Source organism: Anopheles funestus, unplaced genomic scaffold (assembly GCF_943734845.2).
Source record: "Anopheles funestus unplaced genomic scaffold, idAnoFuneDA-416_04 scaffold_9_ctg1, whole genome shotgun sequence".
Taxonomy (NCBI): Eukaryota; Metazoa; Arthropoda; class Insecta; order Diptera; family Culicidae; genus Anopheles; species Anopheles funestus.
The window spans coordinates 682,101-695,579 of NW_026045350.1; the positions used below are offsets into that span (position 1 = coordinate 682,101).

A 13,479-nucleotide genomic window follows, 5' to 3' on the forward strand; every position below is an offset into this window, starting at 1 on the left:
CAAGACACATTAGCCAAGACACCTTAGCCAAGACACCTTAGCCAAGACACCTTAGCCAAGACACCTTAGCCAAGACACATTAGCCAAGACACCTTAGCCGAGACACATTAGCCAAGAAACTTTAGCCAAGACACCTTAGCCGAGACACATTAGCCAAGACACCTAAGCCAAGACACTTTAGCCAAGATACATTAGCCAAGACACCTTAGCCAAGACACCTTAGCCGAGACACATTAGCCAAGACACCTTAGCCAAGACACCTTAGCCAAGACACCTTAGCCAAGACACCTTAGCCAAGACACCTTAGCCAAGACACATTAGCCAAGACACCTTAGCCGAGACACATTAGCCAAGACACATTAGCCAAGACACCTTAGCCAAGACACCTCAGCCAAGACACCTTAGCCAAGACACATTAGCCAAGACACCTTAGCCAAGACACATTAGCCAAGACACCTTAGCCAAGACACCTTAGCCAAGACACATTAGCCAAAACACCTTAGCCGAGACACATTAGCCAAGAAACTTTAGCCAAGACACATTAGCCAAGACACCTTAGCCAAGACACATTAGCCAAGACACATTAGCCAAGACACATTAGCCAAGACACCTTAGCCAAGACACCTCAGCCAAGACACCTTAGCCAAGACACATTAGCCAAGACACCTTAGCCAAGACACATTAGCCAAGACACCTTAGCCAAGACACCTTAGCCAAGACACCTTAGCCAAGACACCTTAGCCAAGACACATTAGCCAAGACACATTAGCCGAGACACATTAGCCAAGACACCTTAGCCAAGACACCTAAGCCAAGACACCTTAGCCAAGACACCTTAGCCAAGACACATTAGCCAAGACACCTTAGCCAAGACACCTTAGCCAAGACACCTTAGCCAAGACACTTTGGCCGAGACACATTAGCCAAGACACCTTAGCCAAGACACTTTAGCCAAGACACCTTAGCCAAGACACATTAGCCAAGACACATTAGCCAAGACACCTTAGCCAAGACACCTTAGCCTGAACACATTAGCCAAGACACCTTAGCCAAGACACCTTAGCCAAGACACCTTAGCCAAGACACCTTAGCCAAGACACATTAGCCAAGACACATTAGCCGAGACACATTAGCCAAGACACCTTAGCCAAGACACCTTAGCCAAGACACATTAGCCAAGACACCTTAGCCAAGACACATTAGCCAAGACACATTAGCCGAGACACCTTAGCCATGACACCTTAGCCGAGACACATTAGCCAAGACACCTTAGCCGAGACACCTTAGCCAAGACACATTAGCCAAGACACATTAGCCAAGACACCTTAGCCGAGACACCTTAGCCAAGACACCTTAGCCAAGACACCTTAGCCAAGACACATTAGCCAAGACACCTTAGCCAAGACACATTAGCCAAGACACCTTAGCCGAGACACATTAGCCAAGACACTTTAGCCAAGACACCTTAGCCAAGACACTTTGGCCGAGACACATTAGCCAAGACACCTTAGCCAAGACACCTTAGCCAAGACACCTTAGCCAAGACACATTCGAAGAGACACATTAGCCAAAACACCTTAGCCAAGACACCTTAGCCGAGACACATTAGCCAAGACACCTTAGCCAAGACACCTTAGCCAAGACACCTTAGCCAAGACACCTTAGCCAAGACACATTAGCCAAGACACATTAGCCAAGACACATTAGCCAAGACACCTTAGCCAAGACACCTTAGCCGAGACACCTTAGCCAAGACACCTTAGCCAAGACACATTAGCCAAGACACCTTAGCCAAGACACCTTAGCCAAGACACATTAGCCAAGACACCTTAGCCAAGACACCTTAGCCAAGACACATTAGCCAAGACACCTTAGCCAAGACACCTTAGCCAAGACACCTTAGCCAAGACACCTTAGCCAAGACACATTAGCCAAGACACCTTAGCCAAGACACCTTAGCCAAGACACCTTATCCAAGACACTTTAGCCAAGACACTTTAGCCAAGATACATTAGCCAAGACACCTTAGCCAAGACACATTAGCCAAGACACATTAGCCGAAACACCTTAGCCAAGACACATTAGCCGAGACACCTTAGCCAAGACACATTAGCCAAGACACATACGCCAAGACACCTTAGCCAAGACACCTTAGCCAAGACACCTTAGCCAAGACACATTAGCCAAGACACCTTAGCCGAGACACATTAGCCAAGACACTTTAGCCAAGACACCTTAGCCAAGACACATTAGCCAAGACACCTTAGCCGAGACACATTAGCCAAGACACTTTAGCCAAGACACCTTAGCCGAGACACATTAGCCAAGACACCTTAGCCAAGACACCTTAGCCAAGACACCTTAGCCGAGACACATTAGCCAAGACACCTTAGCCAAGACACCTCAGCCAAGACACCTTAGCCAAGACACATTAGCCAAGACACCTTAGCCAAGACACATTAGCCAAGACACCTTAGCCGAGACACCTTAGCCAAGACACCTTAGCCAAGACACCTTAGCCAAGACACCTTAGCCAAGACACATTAGCCAAGACACCTTAGCCAAGACACCTTAGCCAAGACACATTAGCCAAGACACCTTAGCCAAGACACCTTAGCCAAGATACCTTAGCCAAGACACCTTAGCCAAGACACCTTAGCCAAGACACATTAGCCAAGACACCTTAGCCAAGACACCTTAGCCAAGACACCTTAGCCAAGACACATTCGAAGAGACACATTAGCCAAAACACCTTAGCCAAGACACCTTAGCCGAGACACATTAGCCAAGACACCTTAGCCAAGACACCTTAGCCAAGACACCTTAGCCAAGACACCTTAGCCAAGACACCTTAGCCAAGACACATTAGCCAAGACACATTAGCCAAGACACATTAGCCAAGACACCTTAGCCAAGACACCTTAGCCGAGACACCTTAGCCAAGACACCTTAGCCAAGACACATTAGCCAAGACACCTTAGCCAAGACACCTTAGCCAAGACACCTTAGCCAAGACACATTAGCCAAGACACCTTAGCCAAGACACCTTAGCCAAGACACATTAGCCAAGACACCTTAGCCAAGACACCTTAGCCAAGACACCTTAGCCAAGACACCTTAGCCAAGACACATTAGCCAAGACACCTTAGCCAAGACACCTTAGCCAAGACACCTTATCCAAGACACTTTAGCCAAGACACTTTAGCCAAGATACATTAGCCAAGACACCTTAGCCAAGACACATTAGCCAAGACACATTAGCCGAAACACCTTAGCCAAGACACATTAGCCGAGACACCTTAGCCAAGACACATTAGCCAAGACACATTAGCCAAGACACCTTAGCCAAGACACCTTAGCCAAGACACCTTAGCCAAGACACCTTAGCCAAGACACATTAGCCAAGACACCTTAGCCGAGACACATTAGCCAAGACACCTTAGCCAAGACACCTTAGCCAAGACACCTTAGCCAAGACACCTTAGCCAAGACACCTTAGCCAAGACACCTTAGCCAAGACACATTAGCCAAGACACCTTAGCCGAGACACATTAGCCAAGACACCTTAGCCAAGACACCTTAGCCAAGACACCTTAGCCGAGACACATTAGCCAAGACACCTTAGCCAAGACACCTCAGCCAAGACACCTTAGCCAAGACACATTAGCCAAGACACCTTAGCCAAGACACCTCAGCCAAGACACCTTAGCCAAGACACATTAGCCAAGACACCTTAGCCAAGACACATTAGCCAAGACACCTTAGCCAAGACACCTTAGCCAAGACACCTTAGCCAAGACACATTAGCCAAGACACCTTAGCCAAGACACCTCAGCCAAGACACCTTAGCCAAGACACATTAGCCAAGACACCTTAGCCAAGACACATTAGCCAAGACACCTTAGCCAAGACACCTTAGCCAAGACACATTAGCCAAGACACCTTAGCCGAGACACATTAGCCAAGACACCTTAGCCAAGACACCTTAGCCAAGACACCTTAGCCAAGACACCTTAGCCAAGACACCTTAGCCAAGACACCTTAGCCAAGACACATTAGCCAAGACACCTTAGCCAAGACACCTTAGCCAAGACACCTTAGCCAAGACACATTAGCCAAGACACCTTAGCCAAGACACCTTAGCCAAGACACATTAGCCAAGACACATTAGCCGAGACACATTAGCCAAGACACCTTAGCCAAGACACCTTAGCCAAGACACATTAGCCAAGACACCTTAGCCGAGACACATTAGCCAATACACCTTAGCCAAGACACCTTAGCCAAGACACCTTAGCCCAGACACATTAGCCAAGACACCTTAGCCAAGACACCTTAGCCAAGACACCTTAGCCGAGACACCTTAGCCAAGACACCTTAGCCAAGACACATTAGCCAAGACACATTAGCCAAGACACCTTAGCCGAGACGCATTAGCCAATACACCTTAGCCAAGACACCTTAGCCAAGACACCTTAGCCAAGACACATTAGCCAAGACACCTTAGCCAAGACACCTTAGCCAAGACACCTTAGCCAAGACACCTTAGCCAAGACACCTTAGCCAAGACACATTAGCCAAGACACATTAGCCGAGACACATTAGCCAAGACACCTTAGCCAAGACACCTTAGCCAAGACACATTAGCCGAGACACCTTAGCCAAGACACCTTAGCCGAGACACCTTAGCCAAGACACATTAGCCAAGACACATTAGCCAAGACACCTTAGCCAAGACACCTTAGCCAAGACACCTTAGCCAAGACACCTTAGCCAAGACACATTAGCCAAGACACCTTAGCCAAGACACATTAGCCAAGACACCTCAGCCGAGACACATTAGCCAAGACACTTTAGCCAAGACACCTTAGCCAAGACACCTTAGCCAAGACACATTAGCCAAGACACCTTAGCCAAGACACCTTAGCCAAGACACATTAGCCAAGACACCTTATCCAAGACACTTTAGCCAAAACACTTTAGCCAAGATACATTAGCCAAGACACCTTAGCCGAGACACCTTAGCCAAGACACATTAGCCAAGACACATTAGCCAAGACACCTTAGCCAAGACACCTTAGCCAAGACACCTTAGCCAAGACACCTTAGCCAAGACACCTTAGCTAAAACACCTTAGCCAAGACACCTTAGCCCAGACACCTTAGCCAAGACACCTTAGCCGAGACACCTTAGCCAAGAAACTTTAGCCAAGACACCTTAGCCGAGACACATTAGCCAAGACACCTTAGCCAAGACACCTTAGCCAAGACACCTTAGCCAAGACACCTTAGCCAAGACACATTAGCCAAGACACCTTAGCCAAGACACCTTAGCCAAGACACCTTAGCCAAGACACATTAGCCAAGACACATTAGCCGAGACACATTAGCCAAGACACCTTAGCCAAGACACCTTAGCCAAGACACATTCGAAGAGACACATTAGCCAAAACACCTTAGCCAAGACACCTTAGCCAAGACACCTTAGCCAAGACACCTTAGCCAAGACACCTTAGCCCAGACACCTTAGCCGAGACACATTAGCCAAGACACCTAAGCCAAGACACTTTAGCCAAGATACATTAGCCAAGACACCTTAGCCAAGACACCTTAGCCGAGACACATTAGCCAAGACACCTTAGCCAAGACACCTTAGCCAAGACACCTTAGCCAAGACACCTTAGCCAAGACACATTAGCCAAGACACCTTAGCCGAGACACATTAGCCAAGACACTTTAGCCAAGACACCTTAGCCGAGACACATTAGCCAAGACACCTTAGCCAAGACACCTTAGCCAAGACACCTTAGCCGAGACACATTAGCCAAGACACCTTAGCCGAGACACATTAGCCAAGACACCTTAGCCAAGACACCTTAGCCAAGACACATTAGCCGAGACACATCAGCCAAGACACCTTAGCCAAGACATATTAGCCAAGACACCTTAGCCAAGACACCTTAGCCAAGACACATTAGCCAAGACACATTAGCCGAGACACCTTAGCCGAGACACCTTAGCCGAGACACATTATCCAAGACACCTTAGCCAAGACACCTTAGCCAAGACACCTTAGCCAAGACACCTTAGCCAAGACACCTTAGCCAAGACATATTAGCTAAGACACCTTAGCCGAGACACATTAGCCAAGACACTTTAGCCAAGACACCTTAGCCGAGACACATTAGCCAAGACACCTTAGCCAAGACACCTTAGCCAAGACACCTTAGCCAAGACACCTTAGACAAGACACTTTAGCCGAGACACATTAGCCAAGACACCTTAGCCAAGACACTTTAGTCAAGACACATTAGCCAAGACACCTTAGCCAAGACACCTTAGCCGAGACACATTAGCCAAGACACCTTAGCCAAGACACCTTAGCCAAGACACCTTAGCCAAGACACCTTAGCCAAGACACTTTAGCCAAGACACATAAGCCAAGACACCTTAGCCAAGACACATTAGCCAAGACACATTAGCCAAGACACATTAGCCAAGACACATTAGCCAAGACACATTAGCCAAGACACCTTAGCCAAGACACATTAGCCGAGACACATTAGCCAAGACACCTTAGCCAAGACACCTTAGCCAAGACACCTTAGCCAAGACACATTAGCCAAGACACCTTAGCCAAGACACCTTAGCCAAGACACATTAGCCGAGACACCTTAGCCAAGACACCTTAGCCAAGACACATTAGCCGAGACACCTTAGCCAAGACACCTTAGCCAAGACACATTAGCCGAGACACATTAGCCAAGACACATTAGCCGAGACACCTTAGCCAAGACACATTAGCCAAGACACATTAGCCAAGACACATCAGCCAAGACACCTTAGCCAAGACACAGAAGCCAAGACACATTAGCTTAGACACATTAGCCAAGACACCTTAGCCAAGACACCTTAGCCAAGACACATTAGCCGAGACACCTTAGCCAAGACACCTTAGCCAAGACACCTTAGCCAAGACACATTAGCCGAGACACATTAGCCAAGACACCTTAGCCAAGACACCTTAGCCAAGACACATCAGCCAGGACACCTTAGCCAAGACACATTAGCCAAGACACATTAGCCAAGACACATTAGCCAAGACACATTAGCCAAGACACATTAGCCAAGACACCTTAGCCAAGACACCTTAGCCAAGACACCTTAGCCAAGACACATTAGCCAAGACACAATAGCCAAGACACATTAGCCAAGACACCTTAGCCAAGACACCTTAGCCAAGACACCTTAGCCAAGACACATTAGCCAAGACACATTAGCCAAGACACATTAGCCGAGACACATTAGCCAAGACACCTTAGCCAAGACACCTTAGCCAAGACACCTTAGCCAAGACACATTAGCCAAGACACATTAGCCAAGACACCTTAGCCAAGACACCTTAGCCGAGACACCTTAGCCAAGACACCTTAGCCAAGACACATTAGCCGAGACACCTTAGCCAAGACACCTTAGCCAAGACACATTAGCCAAGACACATTAGCCAAGACACCTTAGCCAAGACACCTTAGCCAAGACACCTTAGCCAAGACACATTAGCCAAGACACATTAGCCAAGACACATTAGCCAAGACACCTTAGCCAAGACACCTTAGCCAAGACACCTTAGCCAAGACACCTTAGCCAAGACACATTAGCCGAGACACATTAGCCAAGACACCTTAGCCAAGACACCTTAGCCAAGACACATTAGCCGAGACACCTTAGCCAAGACACATTAGCCGAGACACATTAGCCGAGACACCTTAGCCAAGACACATTAGCCGAGACACATTAGCCGAGACACCTTAGCCAAGACACATTAGCCGAGACACATTAGCCAAGACACCTTAGCCAAGACACATTAGCCAAGACACCTTAGCCAAGACACCTTAGCCAAGACACCTTAGCCAAGACACATTAGCCAAGACACATTAGCCAAGACACCTTAGCCAAGACACATTAGCCGAGACACATTAGCCAAGACACCTTAGCCAAGACACCTTAGCCAAGACACCTTAGCCAAGACACATTAGCCAAGACACCTTGGCCAAGACACAATAGCCAAGACACATTAGCCAAGACACCTTAGCCAAGACACCTTAGCCAAGACACCTTAGCCAAGACACATTAGCCAAGACACCTTAGCCAAGACACATTAGCCAAGACACCTTAGCCAAAACACCTTAGCCAAGACACATTAGCCAAGACACATTAGCCAAGACACCTTAGCCAAGACACCTTAGCCAAGACACTTTAGACAAGACACATTAGCCAAGACACATTAGCCGAGACACCTTAGCCAAGACACCTTAGCCAAGACACAGTAGCCGAAACACCTTAGCCAAGACACCTTAGCCAAGACACATTAGCCGAGACACATTAGCCAAGACACATTAGCCGAGACACCTTAGCCAAGACACATTAGCCAAGACACATCAGCCAAGACACCTTAGCCAAGACACAGTAGCCAAGACACATTAGCTTAGACACATTAGCCAAGACATATGAGCCCAGACACATTAGCCAAGACACCTTAGCCAAGACACATTAGCCGAGACACCTTAGCCAAGACACATTAGCCGAGACACATTAGCCAAGACACCTTAGCCAAGACACCTTAGCCAAGACACCTTAGCCAAGACACATTAGCCGAGACACCTTAGCCAAGACACATTAGCCGAGACACATTAGCCAAGACACCTTAGCCAAGACACCTTAGCCAAGACACATTAGCCGAGACACCTTAGCCAAGACACATTAGCCGAGACACATTAGCCGAGACACCTTAGCCAAGACACATTAGCCGAGACACATTAGCCAAGACACCTTAGCCAAGACACCTTGGCCAAGACACAATAGCCAAGACACATTAGCCAAGACACTTTAGCCAAGACACCTTAGCCAAGACACCTTAGCCAAGACACATTAGCCGAGACACATTAGCCAAGACACCTTAGCCAAGACACCTTAGCCAAGACACATCAGCCAAGACACCTTAGCCAAGACACATTAGCCAAGACACATTAGCCAAGACACATTAGCCAAGACACATTAGCCAAGACACATTAGCCAAGACACATTAGCCAAGACACCTTAGCCAAGACACCTTAGCCAAGACACCTTAGCCAAGACACATTAGCCAAGACACAATAGCCAAGACACATTAGCCAAGACACCTTAGCCAAGACACCTTAGCCAAGACACAATAGCCAAGACACCTTAGCCAAGACACCTTAGCCAAGACACCTTAGCCAAGACACCTTAGCCAAGACACCTTAGCCAAGACACCTTAGCCAAGACGCATTAGCCAAGACACCTTAGCCAAGACACATTAGCCAAGACACCTTAGTCAAGACACATTAGCCAAGACACATTAGCCGAGACACCTTAGCCAAGACACATTAGCCAAGACACATTAGCCAAGACACCTTAGCCAAGACACCTTAGCCAAGACACATTAGCCAAGACACATCAGCCAAGACACAGTAGCCAAGACACATTAGCCAAGACACATTAGCCAAGACACATTAGCCAAGACACCTTAGCCAAGACTCCTTAGCCAAGACACATAAGCCAAGACACAATAGCCAAGACACATTAGCCAAGACACCTTAGCCAAGACACCTTAGCCAAGACACAATAGCCAAGACACCTTAGCCAAGACACATTAGCCAAGACACCTTAGCCAAGACACCTTAGCCAAGACACCTTAGCCAAGACGCATTAGCCAAGACACCTTAGCCAAGACACATTAGCCAAGACACCTTAGTCAAGACACATTAGCCAAGACACATTAGCCAAGACACATTAGCCAAGACACATTAGCCAAGACACCTTAGCCAAGACTCCTTAGCCAAGACACATTAGCCAAGACACAATAGCCAAGACACATTAGCCAAGACACCTTAGCCAAGACACATTAGCCAAGACACCTTAGCCAAGACACCTTAGCCAAGACACCTTAGCCAAGACACCTTAGCCAAGACGCATTAGCCAAGACACCTTAGCCAAGACACATTAGCCAAGACACCTTAGTCAAGACACATTAGCCAAGACACATTAGCCGAGACACCTTAGCCAAGACACATTAGCCAAGACACATTAGCCAAGACACCTTAGCCAAGACACCTTAGCCAAGACACCTTAGCCAAGACGCATTAGCCAAGACACCTTAGCCAAGACACATTAGCCAAGACACCTTAGTCAAGACACATTAGCCAAGACACATTAGCCGAGACACCTTAGCCAAGACACATTAGCCAAGACACATTAGCCAAGACACCTTAGCCAAGACACCTTAGCCAAGACACATTAGCCAAGACACATCAGCCAAGACACAGTAGCCAAGACACATTAGCCAAGACACATTAGCCAAGACACATTAGCCAAGACACCTTAGCCAAGACTCCTTAGCCAAGACACATTAGCCAAGACACATTAGCCAAGACACCTTAGCCAAGACACCTTAGCCAAGACACCTTAGCCAAGACACCTTAGCCAAGACACCTTAGCCAAGACACATTAGCCGAGACACATTAGCCAAGACACCTTAGCCAAGACACCTTAGCCAAGACACATAAGCCAAGACACATCAGCCGAGACACCTTAGCCAAGACACATTAGACAAGACACCTTAGCCAAGACACATTAGCCGAGACTCCTTAGCCAAGACACATTAGCCAAGACACATTAGCCGAGACACCTTAGCCAAGACACCTTAGCCAAGACACATTAGCCAAGACACCTTAGCCGAGACACCTTAGCCAAGACACCTTAGCCAAGACACCTTACCCAAGACACCTTAGCCAAGACACCTTAGCCAAGACACATTAGCCAAGACACCTTAGCCAAGACACATTAGCCAAGACACCTTAGCCAAGACACATTAGCCAAGACACATTAGAAAAGACACCTTAGCCAAGACACCTTAGCCAAGACACCTTAGCCAAGACACATTAGCCAAGACACCTTAGCCAAGACACCTTAGCCAAGACACATTAGCCGAGACACCTTAGCCAAGACACCTTAGCCAAGACACATTAGCCAAGACACCTTAGCCGAGACACCTTAGCCAAGACACATTAGCCGAGACACATTAGCCAAGACACCTTAGCCAAGACACCTTAGGCAAGACACCTTAGCCAAGACACTTTAGCCGAGACTCCTCAGCCAAGACACCTTAGCCAAGACACATTAGCCGAGACACCTAAGCCAAGACACCTTAGCCAAGACACATTAGCCGAGACACATTAGCCAAGACACATTAGCCAAGACAGCTTAGCCAAGACACATTAGCCAAGACACATTAGCCAAGACACATTAGCCGAGACACCTTAGCCAAGACGCATTAGCCAAGACACCTTAGCCAAGACACATTAGCCAAGACACCTTAGCCAAGACACATTAGCCAAGACACATTAGCCGAGACACCTTAGCCAAGACACATTAGCCAAGACACATTAGCCAAGACACATTAGCCAAGACACCTTAGCCAAGACACATTAGCCGAGACACCTTAGCCAAGACACATTAGCCAAGACACATTAGCCAAGACACATTAGCCAAGACACATTAGCCGAGAAACCTTAGCCATGACACATTAGCAAAGACACCTTAGCCAAGACACATTAGCCAAGACACATAAGCCAAGACACATTAGCCAAGACACCTTAGCCAAGACACCTTAGCCAAGACACCTTAGCCGAGACACCTTAGCCAAGACACCTTAGCCAAGACACATTAGCCAAGACACCTTAGCCAAGACACATTAGCCGAGACACCTTAGCCAAGACACCTTAGCCAAGACACATTAGCCGAGACACCTTAGCCGAGACACATTAGCCAAGACACCTTAGCCAAGACACATTAGCCAAGACACATTAGCCAAGACACCTTAGCCAAGACACCTTAGGCAAGACACCTTAGCCAAGACACATTAGCCGAGACTCCTCAGCCAAGACACCTTAGCCAAGACACATTAGCCGAGACACCTAAGCCAAGACACCTTAGCCAAGACACATTAGCCGAGACACATTAGCCCAGACACATTAGCCAAGACAGCTTAGCCAAGACACATTAGCCAAGACACATTAGCCAAGACACATTAGCCGAGACACCTTAGCCAAGACACCTTAGCCAAGACACCTTAGCCAAGACATCTTAGCCAAGACGCATTAGCCAAGACACCTTAGCCAAGACACATTAGCCAAGACACATTAGCCGAGACACCTTAGCCAAGACACATTAGCCAAGACACATTAGCCAAGACACATTAGCAAAGACACCTTAGCCAAGACACATTAGCCAAGACACATTAGCCAAGACACCTTAGCCAAGACACATTAGCCAAGACACATTAGCCAAGACACCTTAGCCAAGACACCTTAGCCAAGACACATTAGCCAAGACACCTTAGCCAAGACAGCTTAGCCAAGACACCTTACCCAAGACACCTTAGCCAAGACACCTTAGCCAAGACACATTAGCCAAGACACCTTAGCCAAGACACATTAGCCAAGACACCTTAGCCAAGACACATTAGCCAAGACACATTAGCCAAGACACCTTAGCCAAGACACCTTAGCCAAGACACCTTAGCCAAGACACATTAGCCAAGACACCTTAGCCAAGACACCTTAGCCAAGACACATTAGCCGAGACACCTTAGCCAAGACACCTTAGCCAAGACACCTTAGCCGAGACACCTTAGCCAAGACACCTTAGCCAAGACACCTTAGCCAAGACACATTAACCGAGACACATTAGCCAAGACACCTTAGCCAAGACACCTTAGGCAAGACACCTTAGCCAAGACACTTTAGCCGAGACTCCTCAGCCAAGACACCTTAGCCAAGACACATTAGCCGAGACAGCTAAGCCAAGACACCTTAGCCAAGACACATTAGCCGAGACACATTAGCCAAGACACATTAGCCAAGACAGCTTAGCCAAGACACATTAGCCAAGACACATTAGCCAAGACACCTTAGCCAAGACACCTTAGCCAAGACGCATTAGCCAAGACACCTTAGCCAAGACACATTAGCCAAGACACCTTAGCCAAGACACATTAGCCAAGACACATTAGCCGAGACACCTTAGCCAAGACACATTAGCCAAGACACATTAGCCAAGACACATTAGCCAAGACACCTTAGCCAAGACACATTAGCCAAGACACATTAGCCGAGACACCTTAGCCAAGACACATTAGCCAAGACACATTAGCCAAGACACATTAGCCAAGACACATTAGCCGAGACACCTTAGCCATGACACATTAGCAAAGACACCTTAGCCAAGACACATTAGCCAAGACACATTAGCCAAGACACATTAGCCAAGACACCTTAGCCAAGACACCTTAGCCAAGACACCTTAGCCGAGACACCTTAGCCAAGACACCTTAGCCAAGACACATTAGCCAAGACACCTTAGCCAAGACACATTAGCCGAGACACCTTAGCCAAGACACCTT

General features: G+C 47.7%; 1 long non-coding RNA gene across 1 annotated transcript in view; it reads right to left on the reverse strand.

Annotated features, from left to right (window-relative positions):
• LOC125774458 (uncharacterized) overlaps window positions 1-12,772 on the reverse strand; it is a 58,784-nt gene extending 46,012 nt beyond the window's left edge. Inside the window, exons 1-2 of the long non-coding RNA XR_007420917.1 lie at window positions 12,441-12,772; window positions 9,753-10,466 (exon numbers count right to left, since the gene is read on the reverse strand). This is a non-coding gene — a long non-coding RNA (uncharacterized LOC125774458). The remainder of the gene's footprint in view (window positions 1-9,752; window positions 10,467-12,440) is intronic.
• Window positions 12,773-13,479: the final 707 nt, after the last annotated feature.